This window comes from Artemia franciscana, chromosome 13 (assembly GCF_032884065.1).
Source record: "Artemia franciscana chromosome 13, ASM3288406v1, whole genome shotgun sequence".
Classification (NCBI taxonomy): domain Eukaryota; kingdom Metazoa; phylum Arthropoda; class Branchiopoda; order Anostraca; family Artemiidae; genus Artemia; species Artemia franciscana.
The window spans coordinates 31,624,739-31,650,536 of record NC_088875.1 but is presented as its reverse complement, the minus strand read 5'-3'; the positions used below and the strand labels follow the sequence as shown (position 1 = coordinate 31,650,536).

At 33.7% G+C, this 25,798-nt stretch overlaps 1 long non-coding RNA gene across 1 annotated transcript; it reads right to left on the bottom strand.

The window, feature by feature from the left end:
- Positions 1–8,454: 8,454 nt before the first annotated feature.
- On the bottom strand, positions 8,455–24,600 carry LOC136034802 (uncharacterized). Its single transcript, XR_010619249.1, has 3 exons — positions 24,482–24,600; positions 19,253–19,516; positions 8,455–8,586 (listed from the first exon to the last, which is right to left on the bottom strand). It is a non-coding gene; the product is annotated as an uncharacterized LOC136034802 (long non-coding RNA).
- Positions 24,601–25,798: the final 1,198 nt, after the last annotated feature.

The following is a 25,798-nucleotide window of genomic DNA, read 5'->3' as shown; positions in this document are numbered from 1 at the left end:
TTAGAAATCTGTGGCTAGTTAAGTATAACCTTTCCAATCGGTCTCCAAAAGCCATAAGCTATCCATGTGACGACTTGTTGGTTTTAAGCTCGAAGATAAAATTTTTATATCCTCCCTTTATTAAAAAAAAGCATACAACAGTTTTGAAAGACGTGCCACCAAACTTATATCCAGGGGGTGGAAGCCTTTTTACCCTTGAAGACTAGCTAAATTAGTTCTCCAAACACTTGTACAAAGAAGAAATAGATATGATGCCATGCAGTCAATAATAACCGATGACCTTTGCAAGAAACGGACAATCAAGATAAACTAATAGTTTTCCCGATGTTGAATTTTATTCAAAGGAGTTTTGATACGTGAATTAATAAATTGACATTATACGTTATGGTTCGGCCTCTTTTGATAGCACTGAAATTTTCAAAGTGAAGTAAGAATTTAGCAAATGACTGGGTATTTAAGTGGTTTGGAACTAATGCAAAACTAAATAATCTGAAAACATTTTTTACCCTTTCAGCAAATGTCAAGCTAATACTACCTAAGTCCCCAATTTCGTAGTTTACCGCCCAACCGATGTACCCTATATTCCAGAAGTGGCTTACTCTCACCTTTCATCTAAAGGTAATACGTGGGAGCAACTTCTTTATGTCGTTTCGACTCAGTTGGCTGGTTACGTTGAATACTTTCCTAAACTTTCATCAGCTGCGATGGTGAATTCTGTAGTCTCTGATGACGTTACTGTTGCAATAAAAAAGTTACCTGCTGAAGTGAAAAATCCAGCAAGGTGTAAAAAGTTACTTGATAGCCTTTCTGGTCATGAGTCAATGACTAGTGTTTAGGCAAATTGGGAAACATTAGTGATTAAGCAGTATAAAACCGTCTCCAAATGTCTGTGTAATGTCTTACAGAACATATTGGAAAACGCTACAGCAAAAGTCACCGTTTGAATGTACTTTGGCTTGCTGTCTATTTCGACACTTACTTTGATGTTTTTCTTTTTAAAGAATGGCCAGGAGTCGAAGAGACTGTGAGGTTCAGAAACTCTCGTGCTGTAAAGCAAAGTTTTGCTTATGCTCAATCGCTGGAGCTGTTACTAAGAGATGGTGTGAAAGTCAAAAAATTTTTGTCTACAAGTGACAATCATTACAATTATGGGTGGCATAAATAAAGTGAAAAAAATCATTGAAATTACAATCTAAAATATCACAGCAATGGATTTATTGTTGCTACATCCAATTTTATTTATTGGAATTTTTTGAGTATATATAGGTTAGAAAAGCTATAATAGTGAACAAAAATATTGCATAACTGTAAGAAATATATGATGGCAACAAATTTATTTTCCATAAAAGAAAAAAAAAGAGGAAACATGGAAAGGATTTACATTTCGATTATCTCAGAATAGAACAATCATCACTGGATAAAAGAAAAAAAAAGAATTAGACAAGAAGTAGAGTAATTTTTTTTTTGAATAATATACCTATCTATAAAAAACCCTCTTTCAATGATCATTTTCGGCAATATTTAAGAATACTTGTGCAGGACACCCCTAGTTTTTCGCTAAAATAATCTAGAGTTCTTTTGTAGCATAGTTGAAGCTCTTCTATAGTATTTTCATTAGCTTTTCTATCTTCAGCTTTGAACACTTCTCCGTCTACCCGATTCTATCACCAACATAAAAACACTGTATACACAAATACGATGCTATTTCAAAAAGAAAAAAATCGATCAAATTAAAATTATGCTTTCTTTCTAGCATAAAGAAGACACAATTTTAAAAATTACGAGCATAAATGCACTCTTGTAAGTAATCAAACTGAAAGAATCGATTTGCCAATTAACTGCACTATAATTATATTTGAAGTAAGAGACTATTTATTTATTTTATAATTATTAATCTATTAATTTAGCAGTATAGATTAAAGAGTGCTCTTTAATAACTCTAAGAACGTGAAGTAGTAAGTATATGATAAGCTATAAGAAAACGATATAATAAAGTTCTACTTAAACAAGTTTTTCAATTATTGTTAAATTAAAGGAAAAATAAAATGTCCTGGATTCTTTATTTTTTACTGTTTGTTGAATCTAAAAGCGGTTTCTTAGCTTAGGAAGACCATACAATGAACAAAAGGAGCATACAGGCCATACAAGGAGCAAAAGGAATATACAGGCCCTATTAGGATCAAAAGGAGCAAACAGGTCATAAAGGAGTAAAAGAGCTTGGATGAGCAGTAAATTCTTTTAGTGAGGGGAGAGCAAAAAAGATAATTTATTCCAAAAATGTAAAGAGTTCTGTTTCTTTTAAAATTTGAGAAGGGGAGAGAAAGGAGCAAAAACAAGAATTTCACAGATAATTTAATGAATTTAAGATTGAAAACCCTTGATTTTTATTTGAATTTTAGAATTACTTGATGCCTGTTATGTTGCAGCGACTTTTTACGTAAAAATAAATGCCATTACACAAAAAGACGGCAACAGCAAACAGTTTTCCATAGAGTTCGTTATAAATTACTGCTCAGCTCTAAAATTCAACATAGAAAAGGAAAAGGACGTCAATCGATTGGACATAAAAGACAAGGAAAGAAGTGATAAAAAAGAAAAAAAGAACATCTCTAAAACTTAAAACCGGCCCTATATATGGAGGACACAATTAAAATCTGCGTTTGTTTTAGCCATCCTTCGTTTTTAGTTCTACTAAGATGTCCTCACTAGAGGATCATTTGTTGATACTAAACAAGAATGGAGGACAATAAAATCGTCAAAAAGATCTTATTGTCTTTTGCTAGGCAAAAACAAAGCATTGGGCAGCAAACAGATGTTTACTGAGTTAAGTAACTGGTAGATGAAACCGAGAAGCCATAGAAAAGTACATTATAATCTGTATTTAAGACAAGAAAAGGCTAAGGAATTCCGGTCAGGTTAAAAAGCTTAAAAAAGATACAAAATGTCAAACATAATGTCAACTCATCATATAAGGAACGAAAACCGCATAGTTAAAAAGTGGGTAAGAATTTTGCATCGTCAATACATTTAACACAAACAAAACTTAACCTGTGATACCATAAATATTAATTAGCACATTTTCAAAATGGAACAAAAAAGCACCATTAAGTAACAGCATGAGTTCATTTGATATGCAAAAAAAAAATGTCGTTAGTCATTCGCTTGGACGGTAAAAGACTAGAAACGAATTTTAGCAAAGCAGGTTCAAAAATTATATCGATTCCACAAGGTTCATTAGGAATTACTTCTCAGCTCTAAAATTCAACCTAGAAAAGAAGCTCATTTTGGCCATCCTTCGTTTTTGGTACTGCTAAGATGTCCTCGCTTTTATGCTTATGATGTGTTTTATTTTAGAAACGTTTAGACGCACGCTGAAATAAATCAAAACGAACATTGATCATGAATATTGTCAAGAGGTAGACAAATTAATATCTAAAAAACGGCTCAGATTATTAAGTTAGACTTTTCAGGGTAAGTTTTGGCAGATTTTGAACTCAAAAGAAGATGCTAAGTGTATACTTTTAAAATCGTTCGATATTTCAAACAACTTCTTATATTTCAAAAGTACAAGAGAAAATATTACAAGAGTAAAAAGGAAGATGGTGTAGTAAAGCTGACTAATTAAGTAGGAATTTGATTTTAGTAAAAATGTTAAGACACAAAATACAAAATGCAGCATTTTGAAATACCACTTTTTATTTTGATATAAGCGCACATCCTTGTAAGTATAGGCTTGTAAAGGAAATTGAGAAATAACCGCTTCTTTGCTTATGAACGTATGTAATCTGAAATGACACGGTTGACTTATGATATAAAAGACACATTTTATGGGATCAAGCAATTTTTTCTATTTAAATTATCGGACTGACCTCTGTTGAGTTTAATTAGGAATACCTTGGACATTTGTAAGTGTTTTGATGTTTATGTTTTGTAACTGGAATATTATTTTTGTTTTAAACTGTGGGACGTTTAGTCCCAGTGCCGTATATATAGCCATTTTCCTTATGCCGTTTGTATTGAGTTAAATAAAGTAATTGTATTATACCAAACTTCTCTATGAAACATTATTTAAGCTTCTCGTCAATTCCCAGTAGGGACTCTTCAGTTAATAGGTCAGGCCGTCCCTATGGAAACACTAGCCAAATTTTTATCACCTTAGGATCTTAATCACAACCCTTCCAAGGGCAAGGTTAACAACCGTTACAGTAACAGAGAAAAATCTATCACAAAAATTACTTCGTATATTCGCAGAAATTACTTCGTATATGATAGGGCTGCTTCTTCATAAACAACCCGCTTGACTCTTAACTCTACTTTTTAAAACAGTAAAAAACTTTAGCGTAAAGAGCGGAGCGTTGATGAGGAAGCATCTCCTTTCATATGCGAAGTAATTTCTGTTCGTTTTAAGTCTTAACGTCGCTCCTTACTTTCCGTTAAAAAAACTTTTTTTTTTTTTAATTTAATTTCTGAACGTTTTTGAATCAATGCATGTTTTGATTTTGGCTCTCCGCAGATGAATAATTAAAGCGAAATTTGCATAGTTTTTTTTTTCGCTAAATAGCTTTATCATAGTTTTGATCGAATGATCTTGAGAAAAAAAGGAGTGGGGGAGGAGGCCTAGTTGCCCTCCGATTTTTGGTTACTTAAAAAGGCAACGTGAACTTTTAATTTTTTTATGAATGTTTTTATTGGTAAAAGATATACGTAACTTACAAACTAGCTTACGTAGCGAACTTCTGTATTCTCATGTTTTAATTACGTATACAAAGGGGTTCACCCCCTCGTCAGAACCTCGCTCTTTACACTAAAGCTTAAATTTTGTACCAATTTCTTAAGAATGACCCCTGAATCACAAAAGTCGTAGAATAAATAGTTGAAATTACTAAAAATACTTTAGCTTTAAAAAGAGCGAGGAATTAGGAGGAGGTGAGCCCATCATATATGTAATAATTTCTGTTCGTCTTAAATTTTAATGCTTCTTCTTACTTTCAGTCGAAAAAACTTTTTCATATTTATTTTTGCATTGTGTACTTTTAAATAACGCTAGATAATCTTGCGCTCCCTTCATGAAATTTTTTTCCCCCATGACAAAATTCCTCCAAGGAAAGTTCCCCCAACATATTCCCCTCTTTTCAACACCTCCCTCCCCCCCAACCTAAAAATCACCCTGAAAACATATATATAACAAGACATAGTTATAAGGTTTTCGACTACTTTGAATAAAATGGCAATCTCAGAATTTTGATCTGGTGACTCTGGGAAAATAATTAGTTTGGGAGGGGCCTAGGTGCCCTCAAATTGTTTTTTGGTCACTTAAAAAGGGCACTAGAACTTTTCATTTCCGTTAGAATGAGCCCTCTTGCAAGATTCTAGGACCACTGGGTCGGTACGATCACCCCTGGGAAAAAAAACAAAAAACAAACAAACAAACAAATAAACACGCATCCGTGATTTGCCTTCTGGCAAAAAATACAAAATTCTACATTTTTGTAGATAGGAGCTTGAAATTTCTACAATAGGGTTCTCTGATACGCTCAATGTGGTGGTGTGATTTTTGTTAAGATTCAATTACTTTTAGGTTTTTTTTCGCCTATTATCTAAAATAAGGCAAATATTCTCAGGCTCGTAACTTTTGATGGGTAAGATTAATCTTGATTAAACTTATATATTTAAAATCAGCATTAAAATGCAATTCTTTTGATGTAGCTATTGATATCAATATTTCATATTTTAGAGTTTTGCTTACTATTGAGCCGGGTCGTTCCTTACTACAGTTCGTTATCACGATCTGTCTGAAAGGTTTATAGATAAGAGTGTTTCTGAGAGGCTAAGAGCGGAGGTAGTTACTTTTACAACTCAACTAGTATTCAGGAGTATGCAGACAAGATTTGTCGGCCTTTAAGCTTATAGCTATGAAAAAGCGGAAGTGAAATCTCAAGCAGGCTATAAGTTTGGCAGAAACGGAAGCAAAAATTAATGAAGTTATGACAAAAATTTTATCAGATGTCAATAAATAACACGGTAATTATATATTACTTTAACCATGGAAGAGGGTAAAAACGTGTCAAATTTGGGGAGACAGATCGTGAACCTAAGAGGCACGAAGGGGGCCAAGGGTCATCTTCTAAGGAAATAGCCGACCGATTCCACGACCTTGAATCCTTAGCGGCATGGAACTATAGAAAATATGGGTGTCCACCACCACGGACAGTATGATAATCAATAATGATAGGTAAAAGACATATAAAAGTAATTATACACTCCGTAGAGGTCAGAAGACTAACGGACAATATAGAAAAGATTCCGTTGGCATTATTGTAGCAAACCAAATCACCATGCGGCAATTTTTGGCATAGAGCCAACATAAGGAAGGGCCAGCATATAAAACGAGACACCAGTTCGGAAAACAGAGTGGTACAAATTTAAATAATGATTTACTATAATGGTTAATGATAATGATTTAATAATGATTAATGATAATAATGATTTACCGATTTTACGCTGTTTTAAAATTGAGTGTTTCCAAAACATACCGTGTTTGCTTGATACAGGTGCGTCAAAACGTTACTTAGAAAGAAGGTTCTTAAGAGGTTTCCTTCTATTGTACAAAATCTCTGTTTCTGTTAAGCTGTTAAGTTTCTGTTAAGCTACATTATCACAGATGCTATATATGCTAGAGTGTATAGATATTCAAAGCTTACTTATCTAGATGCTCCCAACCGACTTTTACCCAAGTAATCATTTATTGTTGTTTCAAAAGAATACCATTTGAAAAAAAATTGAAAATAGGTATTAAAAAAAGAAAGAAAGTAAAAAGTGTTGAAAGTCTAAGTAAAACAAGCCAAATTTCAAAATTATTCACTCACCGTAAAAAGACGTTCAAAAATTACTTATGAGTAGCTAGGGTGTCAAATCATGCAAATAGAAGGGGGAGGGGGGTAAAATTTATTATATAAAATATAGGGAGGGGGTGGACAACTATGCTCTACCCTTTTTTCACAGAGCTGAAAATATTTTGGTTGATAAAACCACTTTATCAAACTACCAAACTTTGACAACAAAGTAAAATGAAATAATATTATAATGTGCCCTAAACACAATGTGCAAAAACAGCTACTATCCATCCCAAAAAATTGCTGCCCCATGACCCTTATTTCTTAAATAGGAATTGTAAATAAGGAATAGAAGAAACAGAAATAGGAAAAATAAGAAGTCGAATAAGAAATAAGAACATGAAAAATCCTATACCTCATTACATAATAATATTTTCCTATACCACATTACATGAATAAAACCTCAAAATTGACGTCTAAGAGAATTTCTCTGTGACCAAAAGAGGAAATGGTAATAGAAAATGAGAGCAATAAGCAGCGCTATCTAGCTAAAAAAAAAATCAACATCATACAAGTTTCATCAAAATACTTTTTTTTAAAGTAGTCTTTCCGGTTTGCCTTAACCTTGATCAAGGATGATGGAGGTATTTCTCCAAGAAATAGACCCATCTGTGCCGCGTTTGTTCTTTAACTAACATAGTCCTTCCCAAATTTACTTCTTCAACCGCCCCTTTTCATGAAAAAATATAACTCAGGGCCCCCCTGCGGATTATTTATTTTCAAATTTTAATAGCAAATAAACAGAAAAGAGTAAAAAATAATAAATCTAACTTTTTCGTAAATCATACTAAAGAAAGGAAGAAATTAGAAAAGCTGATGCTATTACTACAACAATTTTTATTAAAAAGTATAACAAAGTGACAAAATTATCTACAATGAGATTTGTTTTTCGACAAAATCTTTAAACTAGCTGTCGAGCTTAGAATAGAAAAGTAATGCAAAACAGTTCAAATATGCAAAATCGTCTCATTGAGGAAGATGAAACTTGTTTGCTGCTAATTTAGTTAGCCTTGGGGCAATAGTAGTCTTACCTATTCTGAAAAATCCTTTTTTTTTCCGTTTGAAAAACAGACAATAAAATATAATTACAAAAACAAACAAGAAGCATTTTCTCACCTCATCAGAAATTATTAGTCCATTATAAACATGAAAAAAAAATCTAAAATTTGTAATTTCATATGCTTAATAAGATTTATTATTTAAATCTGTATTGTTTAGGATAAAACTAATTTATTCATCTGGTTGCATATTATTTTTTTGGGTTAGAAAAGGTGTGAAAAATAGCAACAGACAAAAGTGCTATAATAAAGATATGATGGAAATTGTCAAACGAATTTAGGTTGAGTAACAGAGGAGTCTGAAGTTATTATTATCTCACCATTATTTACTTTTAAAAAACCAAAACATTTGTAAGGTTTCACCCTATGGGGTGAGTATTCGAATACTAGTGCTTTGAATTATTGTAGCGTGTCACTAGTATTCAACGTGGGAATAGATTCATTTTTCTATCTACTATGGCAACAGTTTATCTGTTTCCTAAGGCCTATTATAAGTCACAATCTCTCAAGACAAGGAATTTTATTTTAGAAGGAGTATGTTAAAACAGGTAAAGAAATATAAAGTGGAAAGGAGTTGAGCTGGAGAGTTCTTTCTGGTTGATGAAAAGTACTTGCTTGGGCGAAGAAGCATAAACCTGGAAATAAAAAACTTACGTTAAATCTTGTAAATACAAACGACAGGCTGTCCCTAGTATTAATTGAAAAGCTAGTATCCTAGAAAAAATGCTGATCCAAGAAGAAAGTAGATAAGCCAAACAAAAGTAGCAGGGTTGTTATATCTATATGTCGTCCAGAAATTGTGAATCAGAACTCCCCGAATATTGTTCTAATATTCGCTTTTAAGGGCCGTCATCTTCAGTCCCGTTTTGTAATAAATTAGAGATTTGAGTTTGACCGTATGTAAAGGTTATGTAACGGTTGAGGAAAACAAAATTGTAAAATAAAAGCAGATAAACAAGAATTTGAGGATGCCCGTTTTTTGTAATAAATTCGAGATTTGAGTTTGACTGTAAGTAATTTCGAGGAAAACAAAATTGGTAAATAAGAGCAGATAAACAAGAATTTGAGGATATCAGCCTGTCGTATAGCTATGTCGTAAATTGTATGCCATATTACTGAATATAATATAAGGCAATAAATAAATAATAGAAAGGGACTTCTCACACATTTCTTAAAATAAACTAATAGTTTTAAAGGAAAATGGAAAAATAAAAGAGGCTTAAACAATGAATAAAACGCATCATAATTATGATTTAAAAACTAGGCTTTTTTAACCTAAACTTTAATTTACGATTTTTTATGGGGTAGCCAAACTATTTTTACTATATTTTGATTAGCGTTTTTTGATAACCAAAAAACGCTAAAGTTTTTTAGTTCTTTGAAAAAGTCGTCTTGCTGCTCTAATTAAACGACCCCAGTATTTCAGGAGTCATTCTTAAAGAATTGCGAAAAAATTCAAACTTAAGGGTAAACAGAGGTTTTGAGGTGGCAACCTCCTTCGCATAGAGAAGAATTTCGATTTGTTTAATTTTTAATGTTACTTCTTACTGTCAGTTGAAATAAACTCATTTTTTTTACTATATTTTTGATCATTTTTAAAATATTTTCAGAAAATGTGACCCCATCTCCACGCAGGAACCCCCTTACCATGGAAGTATCCTCTAGATAATTCAATCCCAGTGAAAATTTACCCCGGACAGTTACTTTTAACCACTCTTGGCGTAAAATTGAGACGGAAAAGAGAAAGCAAGACCTATAAAAAGAATTTTGTATAAGAATTCTGGCAAATTCTCTTGACAAGTTCACTCCCTGGAAACTTACCTTCTTATGGCATATTCCCCTGCGGAAAAACCCCCAGCAGACAATTCGTCCCCTCTCCACCTGAAAATGTATGCATGTATCTTAATAACAAATACTATGCGCAAACAATAGGTAAATATTATGACTTAAATACTTTCCATGGGGCTGTACGGAGAAGTTCAAGTTATGCCCAAAGAATAAGCTATTAGGTCTTTCAACAACGATGAACAAAATGACTATCTCAAAATTTTTATAGGACGATTTTGGGAAAAAAGTAGCGGGGAGATGGGCTAGTCGCCCTTCAATTAATTTGCTCACTTGAAAAAGGTACTAGAACGTTTAACTTTCACTCGAATGAGCCCTTTCCCGATATTTTAGTACCACTGGGTGAATACGATTACCCCTGGGGAAAACAAACCAAAAAAAAAAAAAAAACTAAACACACTTCCGTGATTTTCTTCTGCCAAAAATACAAAGTTCCAAATTTTTGAAAACAGGAGCTTGAAACCTATCCATTAAAGGTGTCTGATACGCTGAATCAGAGAGTGTGACTGTGTTGCGAGAGCAACACTTTGGTTCTGTCCCGGTTTTCTTTTTTTTTCCTATGCCGCCGATCTCAACTTACTCTTGGAAACTGGTAAGAGTTTAACCTGTGCGGTTTTTACGGAAAGTGTGCACCTCGGGCGGGAATGATGAATATGACATTACATTTTGGGAAGCTCTGCAGAACTCTTGCCTGGGGCCAAAAGGGATGGTTTCTGCTTCTCCACCAGCCAGAGCTTATGGTGTGCGAAGTAAAGTGGAGTTATATAGTCTATGTCAGAGAGAAATATCTGCAGTTGTGCAATCAAGCTTTCGTTTCATCAAACCATGTTTCTGCTTTAGAGTGGAAAGCTCCATTCTAGCTGGCAAGCAGGCAGGCGCCAATTTCAAATTGAAGATTGACTAAAATCTGTAAGTGTTAAATATATGTGGCAGTTACCCGGCCACACAGCCAATATATCTTCTTTGAGTGATAAATAGAAAAATTTACAGAAGCTAAAATGGGGCATTTTCCCAAGGGTCCGAAAGTGGTGCCATCAAATGTTTCTACCCATTTCTGGTCGTGATTTCAGCTGAGTTTATCATTCGGTTTTTTGGACTTGGGATTGGCGTAGAGAAATGTTATCAGAAAGGCACATTAGGCACATGTAAAGTTTATTAGGCACATTATGTGCCTAATAAACTTTAAAAGTTCTCTCATTGCTAAAGAAATTGGAGTTTATCATTATCTCCTTTCTAAGTTGAGAAAAGTTGAAAGTTAAGTCTAAGTTGAGTTGACGTTAGAAAGTTAGCCTACGGCAAAAAAAAAATCAACTTTTGAACTAAGACAGATCGAATATTTTTTCGACGGCAATCGATAGCTTTTGATGAGCTGATCAAAGTATATGGCATTCATTTTTTGGTACAAAAATTCCTTCATGAGGTACACCAGTTTGAAAGTTTCAAGGGGTTGACAACTTCTGTAGTAAGGTACACACTGAAACAAAATCTAGACCGATACAAATTGTGAGACATATAGAGGACTCGTCACCAACAGGCGGCTGTTAGGTAATAATCGCCTTCGGCAAAGAGGGGTTAGCAACTTTTGCTAGTTGGTGTATCTATTATTTGCTTTCAGTGTACTGGATGGTAAAACCAATTTGGTTCCAGTGGTAAGACATTTAGGGGACTTGTAGGTAATAATCTGCTGGTAGGCTACAGTCAACTTCAGCAATGAGGGGTTTGCAACTATACTAGCTGGTGTACGAATTTATTTGTTTCCGGTGAACTTGATGCCTATTATGGGAGAGGGACTTGTAAGTAAGAATCTGTTCACTTTGGGCTAGAAATTTGTGCAAATTGGTGCACATTGTATTCGATCTCTTTAATTCTGACAGAATTAAGTGTTTACGCAACGGGTACAAACAATAACATAAAATAATGAAATAAATTCGTAATAATTAGTGTTATCTATGGTATTTTAATCCTGAAATTTACGGATAGCTTTATAATACCAAATAGATTATATAAGAAAATATTCCAAGTTTTCATCAGTCACGATGTCTACGATTGAAAAGGATAAAGTTCAACTGGCTGCAAAGTCAATTTAGTCCCTTTTTTCGATACTATTGTTGTTGTTTTTTCAACGCTGAGGAATAGCCTTTGATCATGTGATTACTGATCGATAGCGAAGAAACAAAATCAAAGTGTAGCTCTCACAACACTTAAGTCGGCAAAGCCGGACAAAGGTTGCTGCAACACTTCACGTTGCCCGGGCAACGTAGGTCTAGTTTTTATTAAGATCAATTGATTTTTAGGGACTGTTTCATTGTTTTTTCAACAATCAAGAAAATATTCTCAGGCTTGGAACCTTTGATGGATAAGACTAAATTTAATGAAATTTTTTATATTTGAAATCAGCATAAAAATTGTTTCTTTTGATATATATTTTTTGATCAAAATCCGTTTTTATATAACCGTTATTTAGAGTTTTGGTTACTATTCAGCCGATTCTATGATTTTTAAATGAAGTGTATTTTATGGTGGAAATAACAGTTTTTAGCAATTCCTAGCCATTATGAGATGGCCTGAACCGTAATTTAAGGGCTTAGAAACCTATTTTTAGGTACGTTTTGTTTAGAATGTATTATATGGTAGAAATAAAACATTTAGCATTCATTAGTCATTACGAGACACCCTGACCCTCTAAATTAACCGCCGATAAAGTTATTTGTAAGTACCATTTGTTAAAAATGAATTGTATTTTATGTTAAAAATGAAGTTTTTTTTAGCAGTACTTGGCCATTATGAAATAACCAGAACCCTAGATTAATGGCAAATATACTTATTTGTAAATACTATTTGTTTAAGATGAAGTGTAATTTATGGTAGAAATTACGATTTTTAACTGTTCTTAGCTATTATGAGATAGCCAGGTCCCATAATTAAGGGCTTATAAACCTATTTGTATATTTTATTCATTCAGAAGAAAGTATATTTTATGAAAGAAATAAAAAAAATTAGATGTCCTTGGCTATTACTATATAGAAAGACCCTTAAATTACAGGTCTATAAACTTATTTGTAAGTACAATTGTATAATTGAAGTATTTTTTCTGGTAGAAATAACAATTTTTTTAGCAGTCCTTAGCTAATACGAGATAGCCAGGCCCATTAATTAAAGGCCTATAAACTTATTTGTAAGTATGATTTATTTACAGTAAAGTATATTTAAGGTAAAAAATAAAGATTTTTAGCCGTCCTTAGCCATTAAGAAATAGCCAAGTCCATAATTTAAGGGCCAATTAACTTATTTCTAAGTACAATTCAGTTTTTGGGCCTTTCAACTAGGATGAAGAAAATGGCTATCTCAAAAAAATTATCGCAGCATTTTGGAAAACAAAATTTGGCAGGGAGGTTGCATAATTGCCCACCAATTTTATTGGTCAATTAAAAAGGGTAGTAAAACTTTTCGGTTTTCTTGAAAAAGATTTTCTTGTCATACATTTGCGGTGGCCATCTTGATACCCCGTATTATATTCCGCTGCCTATCTGATTTGAAAGTCGTGACCAATCGTAGTAGTTGCGATAACATATCTTACACAATTGATTTTAAGCGTTGATTGGGTTAGTTTTCGATGCTTGGTTCTTTTTCAAAGTCAAACATGGACCTCATGGTTACCTCAACAACACCACTTGATACTGAAACAATCTTAAAAGGATTGATTTACCTGTACTGCTTTCTGGAACTGTAGTAATAAAGAACAGTCTTCAAATTAAAAACTTCGGTTTGAGGAAAACAAACTCGATTCTACATTTTGAGTAGTAGGTGGGGATAAGTAAAAGAAGGTAGAGATAGGAAAGAGGTCCAAGTAGAATCATTCTTTAAATACTTTCATCTTGTGACTGACAAACGAAGCAACAACATGATTTAAGTTAAAGTTGAGGAAATTAGCTCAGTATATGAAGTTATCCTTCTTAGGCCACTTTTTTAAGAAACCTGACCAAAAGCTTGCACACAGACGCAAATCGTGAATCAGATTGTTCTTGTTATAATTTGTAGGCATATACACGTTAATTACTACATGAGCTTTAACCTTTGCTGAATCAACCTTTTAATCTGGGTTCCTTAAGTAATTACAATTAAAAAAAAAAGTTTTTTTAACTGCAAGTAAGGAGCGACATTAAAACTTAAAATGAACAGAAATTATTCCGTATATTAAAAGGGTGGTTCCCTCCTCAACACCCCGCTCTTTACATCATAAATGATGAAACTTATATATTTTAAATCAGCAAAATCAGTATATTTTAAATTTTTCAATTTATTTTCTTGACTCAGGATGACTCAGGATGCAATTTCTTGGTTGAGTAGACTTCACGAAGAGCAAAAGAGCTGGGATGAGCAGTAAATTCGCTTAGCAAAAAATGAGCAAAAAATATAATTAGTTCAAAAATGTTAAGGGCTTTATTTCTTTTAAAATGTGAAAAAGAAGAAGAAAAAAGGCACAAACAAGAATTTTACAGGGAATGAAACGAAATTAAGGTTGGAAGCCCTTGATTTTTATTTTAACTTCAACATTACAAGAAGCCTGGTCTGTTGCAACGCCTTTCTCTGTGAAAATTAAGGCTATCACACAAAAAGACGGCAACAGTGTACAGGCTTACACAGTTAGTTTTTAACTGCAAAATTTACTGCTCAGCTACTGCTTAGCCTAGAAAAGAAAAAGGACATTAATCGATTAGAGATAAAAGACATGTAAAGAAGTGATAAAATAAATAAATAAGCAAAGACCAGATCATTACTTTAAGGGAGCAATTAGAATGGGTCATCGGGTTAAGATCATAATTCTGACCCGGGTTCAAGGAAGACTACAACCGCCACTAGTCATTTTTAGGCAATCTTTTCAATTAACCTATTATTATGCTAAAAAAAACTATCATTGTATCAAGCATCAAGATTCGAACCCTATTGCATTCGTTGTTTTTCTTTGACAGAATTTGGAGTCCTGTCAAACAAAGGAATCAATTTTTTTCCTATGCAAGTTTTTGGCATGCTATTTTTCTGAAGTCCTGTGGTTTGAACCCTTCAATGTAATTCGACATTTCCATTATCCTTACACATCTAAGCTTCAGCTCTACCTATCCACCAAAAACCAAAAAATTGGTTTATTGAAGATTGAAAAATAAGTTGAAAATATGCCAGATAAATAAATTTTATTTATTGCGAAATAAAATTTTCCGAAAAATTTTACTATTGCGAGATAAAACTTGAAAAAACTTATTTTTGAAAGTTTCCCATTATCACCTCAAACCCCTAAAAAAAATTAGTGATTCTTATTTTATGACAAACAACAAGATGATTTTCTTCACTTTTGAAGTTTCAGGCAGCTGAATAATCCTCGAAACGCACTGAAACTTTTCTAGGTCTACAGTGGCACTGGTGATCTTCCTTTCTTCTGTTTCTCTCTCCTCATTTGAATAATTTACCACAGATGATAAAGGAGACCCAACAATTAGAGCAAATTCTGTGGATGCTGTTGAACATGTAAAAATCAGCTAATGGTTTGTACATGCCTTTATTATTCTTCCCTACTTGCGTTCAGTTCTTATTATAACTTAGAACTTATTAAAAACGGTATTTCCAGAATCAGCGAAAAACCTTTTTTTTCACTAGTTCATTCATGTAAACCCGTTTTAAGTTCCAGAAATTTTTTCCGATCCTACAGAATTAAAAATGTTCACTTTTCTACTAAATTTGATACGAAATGCAAAATGGGAATCAAACTTTCTCACAAAGAAAAAGGCTGTTTATTGTCCTCCAAACTCGATGTGCAACAGATGAGAACCGATATTTCACTCTGCCGCTATTGGTATGTAAAATAAAATTGCTTTATATTAAAACAAATTAACTTTTTTAATATATAAGAGAACTTTAATATGAGAACCAAAAACTTAAACTTTAAGGAGAAGCAAAAACTTTTGTGATTTGACTTGCATCTCAATGTTGTCCCTTTCATAAGTCTTGAACCCCCCAAAAAATGATACCAAGTCTCTCCATCACTAAATTCACAAAGTGAACAATTTCGTTTATCAATTCTAAATAAAAATGAATTTAATTTACAATAGCTAGTGAAATCCAGAGAAAATAGCTTTTTTTCTTCTTTGGTAAAGTGATAATTTTTCTCGGTTGTGTGCAGTATTATTGTGTTTATGTGCTCGTCTTTAAATTCACCTTAATTTGGTCAGTCAATGGTGAGTCAGTTTGGTCCAACGTCTTATATTCTTGTTGAAAATTATGGACTGAATTAACCCCCAGAAACTCTCAAAAATTCAACTCTAACACTCAAGCTGTTTTTATAGTAATATAGATACGCGATTCAGACAACCTGGGTACATATAGTTTTTGTCGTTCTAGATCCCTGCTTCGAATTGGTAACCGATTCTAGTAAACTGACTGTGCAGTATTTCACAGATCCAGGTAAAACGAATATTGCTGCGCGAAATAAGATGTCTCGTTGAATTGAGCCATGAAACTTCATTACAGACACAGGCCTCAGGGACATAAGACATCCAATAAATCCACATAAATGCGAGTGTTTTCTCGAGAAGAGCTACACTGGGTCTTGGTACATGTGTTATCATTGACTATTCTTGTACACTCTTTATTAGCAATTAATAACCTTTAAATACAAATTTTTATTTAGATTTCTATTTCGTTTTCAATTTGGCGGCTGTCTTAAATATTATCCTGAAAATGTTCATCTATACTTTTTATGGCACTTGGTATCTTTCAAGTGACATGTAGCTATCGCAAATTCTGTCGGTTGGTCGGTCTGTCTCTCCCGGTTTTCCTACTTTAGGCACTTCCAGGTAAGCCAGGAAGATGAAATTTGGCAGGCATATCAGGGACCAGCCCAAATTAACGTATAAATTGGCTCTGACCGGCTTTAAGCCTCTGATTTTCCTCAGATCTAATATTTCAAATCCCGACCACATCGGTTGACATTGGGGGGAGTTGGACGGGGAAACCGTTAATCTCGGAAGTCGCTTATAAATGTCGTAGATTCGCGATTGACGTAACCGGACTGGATCCGCTCTCTTTGGGGGAGTTAGGGGGTGGGGTGCTTTAGCGAGTTTGGTTCTTCTGGATGAGCTAGGACGATAAAATTGGTTGGTGTGTCAGGGACTTGCACAAATTGACTTGATAAAGTCGTTTTTCCCGATTCAACCATCTGGGGGGCTGAAGGGAGAGGAAAAATTAGAAAAATTGAGGTATTTTTAACTTACGAGTGGGTGATCAGATCTTTATTAATTTGAAATTGAAGTTGAAATTAAGCTATAATATTAATATATATATATATATATATATATATATACTTCCCTCCCCCTGGTCCTCTATATGTCTCACAATTTGTATTGGCCTAGATTTCGTTTCAGTATGTACCTTACTACTGAAGTTGTCAACCCCTTGAAATTTTTAAACTGGTATACCTCATGAAGGAATTTTTGAACAAAAAAGAATGGATTTCATATACTTTGATCAGCCCATCAAGAGCTATCAATTGCCGTCGAAAAAAAATTCTAACTGTCTTAGTTCAAAAGTTGATTTTTTTTTGTTGCGGAAGGCCAACTTTCTAACGTTAACACTTAGAAAGGAGCAAAGTATAACCTCCAATTGATTTAGCAATGAGAGAACAAAGTTTATTAGGCTCATCTGATACCATTTCTTTTCCGCAATCCCAGGTCCGAAAAACCGAATGATAAACTCCGCTGAAATCACGAACAGAAATGAGTAGAAACAATAGATGGCAGCACTTTCGGACCCATGGGAAAATGCCACATTTTTCCTTCTGTGAATTTTTCTATTTATCACTCAAAGAAGATATATTGGCTGTGGGGCCGGGCAACTGCCGCATATATTTAACACTTATAGATTTTAGTCCATCTTTAATTTGAAAGTGGTGCCCGCTAGAACGGAGCTTTCCACTCAAAAGCAGAAGCATGGTTTGATGAAACGAAAGCTTGGCTGCACAACTTCAGATACTCCTCTCTGACATAGGCTATATAACTCCACTTTACTTCTTATACCATAGGCTCTGGCTCTTGGACAAGCAAAAACCATCCTTTTTGGCCCCAGGCAAGAGATCTGCGGAGCTTTCCAAAAAGTAATTTCATATTCATCATTCCGGCCTGAGGTCCACACTTTCCCTAAAAACCGCACAGGTTAGACCCTTACCATTTTCTAGGGATAAGCTGAGATCGGCGGCATAGGAAAAAACAGCAACAAAAAACCGGGACAAAACCAAAATTTTACTCTCGCAAAGCAAAAACAACGACAATAGTTTAAATAATTAAAAAATCCGAATATTTCGACTTCCCGTACAGAAGTCTTTATCAAAGAAAAAAAGAAAGAAAATTAAAGTTAAATCACGTAAAGAAACAGACAAACAACACACAAGAAAAAAAAACAACGAAAAGCAGTGAAAGCCACTCTTTTTCGAGCAAAATCAGAATTCCAAGCTCCTGTGGGGTTACGCAAATGATACTGGTAAGCCACGCTAGTCAACATGATAGTTAAGTTTTTTTGCTAACATACATCAATAAAAATTTTCCCTCTTGTTAGATTTGTTAGGTCATTTGATGCCTCAAAAATCACTTGACGAGTCTCACCATCGGCTGACCGTCTCAAAGCTAAAGGGCCCAATAGTCAATTTTCTCAGCATCACGGGAGACTTAAAAAAGCAGACAAATTAGAAAACTCATATTTGCTCAAAATGTCTGTAAAATTTTATAAGGAACCTTATACATGCCGACAATTTGGAAAGTTAACGAAAGGGTGATTTAAAATAAAGAGGAATTACAATCTTTAACTAATTTTCAGCAAAAGCACTGTCTATTCAATGTACCTAAAGCAGAAGAAATACATCCTCTATGTCGGCAAATTTTCAATCAACATGGGTAGCACCACAGGGAACTCCTACAGCTGTCACATTATTTGTTTATTACTTCCTTTGCAAAGATTTTTTACATTTTCCAACCAGCTATGCTCCAATATTTTCAGGGACTGCAATTTTCTAGACTTTTTTTTTTCAGGTGGCAACACCCAAGCTCAACAAGTTAAAGCCATACCGACAAATCAATTATAAATAGTTTAGCCAAAGAACTAAATAAGTTTATTATGGACGAGAAACAGCGATTCTTTAAGACATCCTTCTAAAAGTGATTTATGCGAAAAAAACAATACTAAAAGTAAAAAAAAAATGTAAAAGTAAAATAGACAAATACAAAATTGCTTATAACCCATTTCGAGGTACTAAAATAATTCTGCAAAAAAACTAAATTTTAGCATAAATAGTTTGGCTGTTTGTCAGTATATACTCATGACACAAACACAGATGGGCACACTCTCAGATAAACACACGAAGAAACAGAAATGTGTTTAAAAAGAAAGAAAAAGAGAAAAGAAATGACATGTTTCTACTTGATTCTATCTCCTTGATAGCAGAAGCGATAGCTCGACAGCTAATTACCAACTCCTCGATAGTAGAAGAGGAAGGCTGAAAACAGCAGATCTGACTCCTAAAGATCTGAGTAATGAAGACCTTATTGCCTGTCGGTTTCTGTCTGCCTGTCTCTGAATACTTTCTGGAGTCTGAGTGACTGGCTCTTGGGAAAGCTCTTCTTCTCTGGTACGTTTTTTCAAGGATTCGTCGGGTGTACAATCCGCCTCCCTCTTGCGTTTCGGCTAAAAAATACGAGACTTCAGCTGACAGAAGAGCTTTAGCGAAGGTCTTATATTTTTATACCAGACAAATACATTAAAGTGATTAGTGCTATGTACGAGAAAAATACTGCTACAGTTACAGTAAGAAATGAGGTTAGTAGTTGGATTTGTGCTCAATCCACAGCTAAGCAGGATTGTGTTCTATGCCCATTTATATGGATCATTTTGATAGACTTTGCCTTAAGGAGCAAAAGATTGTATGAAAAGATTTGCTAGATTTTTCCTGGAGAAATTCTCTAAATATTGTTTTGAGCCCCAGACTGACAGAGCGTACTTCAAGCAATAGGCTGTAAGAAAAGTATGGTTCAATGCCGCTGTCTAGGGCTATAAAATATAATGAGAGAAAGGTTGAGATGGCTAGGGACCGTTCTGAGGGCGAAGGTTGATAGATTGCAAAAGAATGTCCTTCTCGACCAGCTGTCTAGGGCTAAAAATAACGCAGGTTGTCTTCATTTAGGACGGGGGAGGATGTTGTCAGGAAAGGTTTAAAGAAAATTGGAACCTCCTAAAAGGGAGTAAATAGGGAGGCTTTGAATATAAGTAAAACTAACAATTTGCTTACATCCGAAACTTTTCTGAAATAAAAGCACTCACCCCTTAGCAAAAAGCATATGAATATGCTAAGACTAAAATACTGGCATTAACAGTTTTATTTTAACATTCTCGCATGTTGACCAATGGTCACTGGCACAGATCTCCTAATTCACTGCCTTCAGCCATGAGTGCAACGCATTGTTGGGGGTATATCATCCGGCGCTTCCTATGTTTTCTGCTCAATTTTCTCCAGGTACCCATTTGGAGCCGGGTTGACTCTGACTATGCTTACAGACTCATACCATTGACACACGTTCGAAATCAAATAACCAACGTCACTAGGACTCAAACCCCTCCTCGCGGATATAATATGTTTCAGTCTAGCGCGCTAACCACTTGGGTTGGACGGCTAATAAGTAAGATATAGCCAACTTATCCAGATGCCTATCCTCGCTCTACTCGTAATAGACGTAACTCGTGTCCTCATAAGCGGCATTAAGACAAAAATACAAATACATGAAGAAAAATAAAAGAGAACTGTAAAAGATCACTTTGGTTTAATCTTTTTTTTTCTCATTCCTCAAAATTTTCTCTCATTCCAAAGGAATGAGAAAAAAATGAATGATATTTAAAGATTACAAATAAATGATTCAAGCAATGAACAACAATGGATAGTTGTGTTTCTATTTTTTATATATTTATAAATTTTATTATTTTATTATTTATTATTACTCTAATGCTATTCTAGTTTTTTTTTGTTTTGTTTTTTCAGAAGAACCCATAACACACAATGTTACCATAGTGTATTTGCAAAAGTTATTGTTTGTGTAAATTAATTATTTGATTTTATTTCTGTAGAAACTAAAACTTAATGTCTAGGAAAATGCTACCATTGTCCTTGTTTTGCTTAATATCGGTTATAAAAGTATAAGTTCGCTTATTATTGGCTTTCAATCAATGCTTAGTGCTTCATTCAGTACTTTTCATTCAGACAAGGTGAGTTTAACCTCTCTGTCTGACTTGTATAAGCTAGCTTGTATAAGTTGTATTATGCTAATTTAGTAAAATTTATAAATACCAGTATCTTTCTTTAACCTATTTTAGCCTTAATCTTATCAAATCTAATTTTGTCATGATGGGGGTGCTTTGGCCTCATTTCTTAGTTTTCTTAGTTTAAGTTTCTTAGAAAGGAAAGATACCTAGTATTTTTTTTTACAATGTAAAATATTGTCATTCGTATTTTTCAAAACTGAAGAACAAAAAAGAAAAAAATTTGTCGTTCTAATTAAAATTGGCAGCTATATAATGCGTTTTTCTAAAATATACAGGATTTCTTCTCCTTAAGACTTCTTCTTAAAATTTTTCTGTAAAAAAAAAAAAAAAAAAAAAAAAAAAAAAAAAAAAAAAAAAAAAAAAAAAAAAAAAAACGCATCCGCTATCTGCCTTCTGGCAAAAAATACTAAATTCCACATTTTTGTAGATAGGAGCTTGAAACTTATCCAGTAGGGTTCTCTGATACGCTGAATCTGATGGTGTAATTTTCGTTAAGATTCTATGACTTTTAGGGGGTGTTTCCCCCTATTCTCTAAAATAACACAAATTTTCTCAGGCTCGTAACTTTTGGTGCGTAAGACTAAACTTGATGAAACTTATATATTATATATTTGAACTTATATATTTAAAATCAGCATTAAAATGCGATTCTTTTGATGTAGCTATTGGTATCAAAATTCCATTTTTTAGAGTTTTGGTTTGTATTGAAACAGGTCGCTCCTTAGTTCGTTACCACGAACTGTTTGAAGACTAAGAAAAATATATTATTTTTAAATTATTTTTAAAACGTGCGTAAAAATAAAAAAAAATACGGAAATCTAATTAATAGAAAAATGTTAAATAATATAGATAGAATGTAATTAGTATAGTGTTTTTGTGCAGTTTTGTATATAGCCTAAGGCTATATATCCCCCATTGGGGAGGGGGAGGGAAGAGGCACAGTTGGTATTGTAGCGACCATTTAATTGGGAAGGAATGTTAACTGGGGAATTAAATGGTACTATTCTCTTGTAGTTATAATGTTTCCATTGAAAGAACTCACAAAACAGAATTTTACCATTTCTAATTGACTTCAGCTTATTTAGTTTTAAATCAACCGCTTATTCTATTCCTATGCACTATTTATTTTACCTATTTACTAGTTTTACTATTTTATTTTACCTATTACTATTATTTACTATTTATTTTACTATTTACCTATTTACTATTAATATAATACTATTTATTCCTATATATAACTTTTTTATAGTAATTTACCAAAAAAATCTTGGTTATGTTAATCATGCACTTCAAATTAATTTTCCATTAGTCAGCTGTTAGTTAGTTAAAAACTACAGCGATTTCTGACAGATGGTGTTATAATTTCTCAAGGAAAAATTGTCTGTTGTATTTTTTAAATATTTGAACAATAATTTAATACATTATAATTTACAACTAAGGATACTACTATGATTTTACTACTATTACTAAAACAATTAACTAGTATTACCATTATTTACCAGTAACCATTTACTGTATCACAATGTACTCTTTAGCACTTATTCATTACTATTTAATTTACTATAATGTTTCTTTAGCAATTAGTTACAAAGTTATAAGCTTTAAGCTATAGTAATTTCTGAAAGATGGTGTTAAATGTGTCGATGGAGAATATCCAAGGGACTTTCAATGCTTAGACTATTTCTACTACAACTTTGTAGCTTATTACTATTTGATTGTTACTGTAATTAATTTTCTAAATTGATTCTTTTTGGAAGCTTTAAGAGCTTTGATTGAATAATTTTACGTTTTAGGGAATGAGCTCTCGGATTCATTAAGCGCTCTTTTGTAACAAAAAAGTCATGTGTGGTTACAAAACTTTAAAAATCCCTTGTACTTCTCCACCTTGAGTTTGGCTTGACTTTGGCCTTTCCCCAAAATAAAATGGACACAAGAACCCTTGAAAGTGCCCAAAGAAGAACAACCAAACTGGTCCGTGGCTTAAATAATGTCCCTTACCAGGATCGCCTAAGGTCTCTGAGACTTCCAACCCTAATGTACCGACGATATAAAGGAGATGTGATCATGGCACACAAAATTTTCAAATCCAACCACCTGAGCCAGATCTTCACCCCTGGCTAACAACACAAGAGGTCACAGTCTGAAGCTTCACTTGCCTGGATGTCAGAGAAGGAAACGACGTGGCTTCTTTTCGATTCGGGTGGTCCCCCTCTGGAATAGCCTGTCCGAGTCTACCATCCAAGCTGAGACTCCTTAAAGGCTGGAGTCAACAGGGACTGGGAGAGGGCTGAGTGGAGGCTGGACTGGGAAGCTAAGCCAACATATTTACATCACTCACCACCAGCAAGAACCTACAGGAGGATCTACCACCTTATCTCGCTGGCAAATGCGAATTAAGGTATGGACTTTACAAATGTAGAATCCAAAATGATGACTTCTAATGCAAGAATAAGTTAAGATATGCATGATTTAAAACATGAATTCAAGAAATTAGGATAATTAAAAAATATACGGATACGCTACGAAAACTTTAAAATAGATTTTTTTTTAAATCACACAAATATATTTATATCTTTTATAAACACATCTAGTTAAAATACTGGTTTCAAACTTACTAGGCTATTTCATTATAAAATCCATTTTGTTAAAGTTAGATGATTTGTAAGAATTGATTCGTCACAATTAAGCTATCTTAAAAATTTAAAATTATTTATCTATTTTTCTATCCACCATGTTTCTTCTGTTGGCTTTGGTATTTTTTGACATAGAGGAGAAACAGCAGTTTTTATGCAGGCTAACAAAAAGAAAACATAGTGGAACTGTTTTCAATTTCTTTTTTATTCAACTTAATCCTGACAAATCAATAGACTAGTTGTGAATTATACAACTTTCACAAATGGATTTTTATTGAAATGGTAAGTTTGAAATAAATATTTTAAACCATTTTTAAATCCAAAAATATGTACAAGAAAATATCATCGTTTAGGTTCCTAAAGAGGCTTAAAATTGATTTAGCAAGAAAAGTGATTATTATATTCTGAAAGAGCAAAAAAAGTGGCATTGGGTGGTAGGCTAGCATAGTCTGTGTTCACTTTATTTGTTGCTCAGTTATATAAGCTGCTGGGTAATTACTCATACGTCTCTCAATAGATTCGTCCCTAAAAGTTTCATTTTCATACAATAACTACTCTCCAAGACAGCAAGAAGTAGCTTGTCTAGAATTTTACCACCTACTCAAGCCTACAAGATACTAACAATATCCCATCAAGAATTTTAACTGATTTCTCACCCTTCAAGACAACTTTAAGGAGACTTATAGTTTCTCCAAACCCTACTCACTTGAAGGGCTGTCTCCCTGACACGCCAAAGCATGTAGGCTAATTTTCAAATTCCTCATCCATTGTCTTAATTTAGTAATTAGCGCTAACGTTACCAGACTCAAAGCTTCTTATTAAAATGCAAAAAAGTGAAATACACAGTTAAATTTTTTCAAATAAAAAAGCAATAAATTGCTGTATGATAATAGTATGGGAAGAAAAGAAGAAATCAATTGATGAAAAATTTATATTATTGATTTCATTTATTTTCTGAGTGAAAGGAAGTAAAGCTCTTGCTACTCCTTTTGTGTGAGAAGTATTATTTTGCCTTTTCATATAAATCTATTGCGTGGTTAGAGTTTCTGGAATTTCCCTTTCCTGAACCCAATGTTTCCTAACACTTCTAGCCCCCTCAGGGAAGGGGGCCAAACATCTAATTGGTTATCAGAAGCTGATATTCCTATTGTTGTATCTCCAATATCCAATGATGATAGCCTGAATGAAACCATGATTACTGTCACTGAGCCACCAATCTCTGAAACTGACAACCTGCTAAATGAGGATTTTCAGACAGTAGGCAGAAAACAGAAACGAAAAAAACCTTCTATGAGTCCTCCTGAAATAATGGGACTCTCAAACCCAAATCCAGCTGTGGAGATAAAGGACAAATCCATTATCCTATTTACTCCAACAGTAAAAGATCAATCTTTCTCTATCAAAAATATTACTAACATTAGAATGAATCTTTTCAAAACTTTTAGATGCAGCTTCACTGTGAATGTGAACAGAGATGGTTCATTAATGGTTATGTTTCTTGACAGAAATGAAGCCTACAAAGCCCTTAGCCTAAATAAAATTGGCAATATTCCTGTTACACCTGAATGGTGGAAACCAACCCTGAAAAATTCTCAGAAAATAGTATTGTACAACATACCATTGGAACTGTCAAATGACGACTTGAAAGATGGCCTTATGAACAATAAGGGGGAAATGCTGGAGGTTCTGGATGTTCATCGTATGGGCAAACTAGATTCTAAGGGAACAAGAAGTAGTAAGAGTGTTCTCTTTATCTTACCTGCTAGTTCCCAATTCGACTCAGTATTCCTTTTTGGTCAGCAAAAAGCTCATAAAATATACCAAGAAAAACCTCTTCAATGCTCAAAATGTTTTAAGCTTGGTCACTCATCTAGGTATTGTTCTTCTTCTGTGCCAGGGTGCCCTAATTGCCTTGGTAATCACTCCTTGTCTACAGAAAGTAGATGCACTGAAGTGCCTAAATGTACAAACTGTGATGGTAGACATCAATCAGCAGATCACAAGTCATGTCCTAAATATGTTC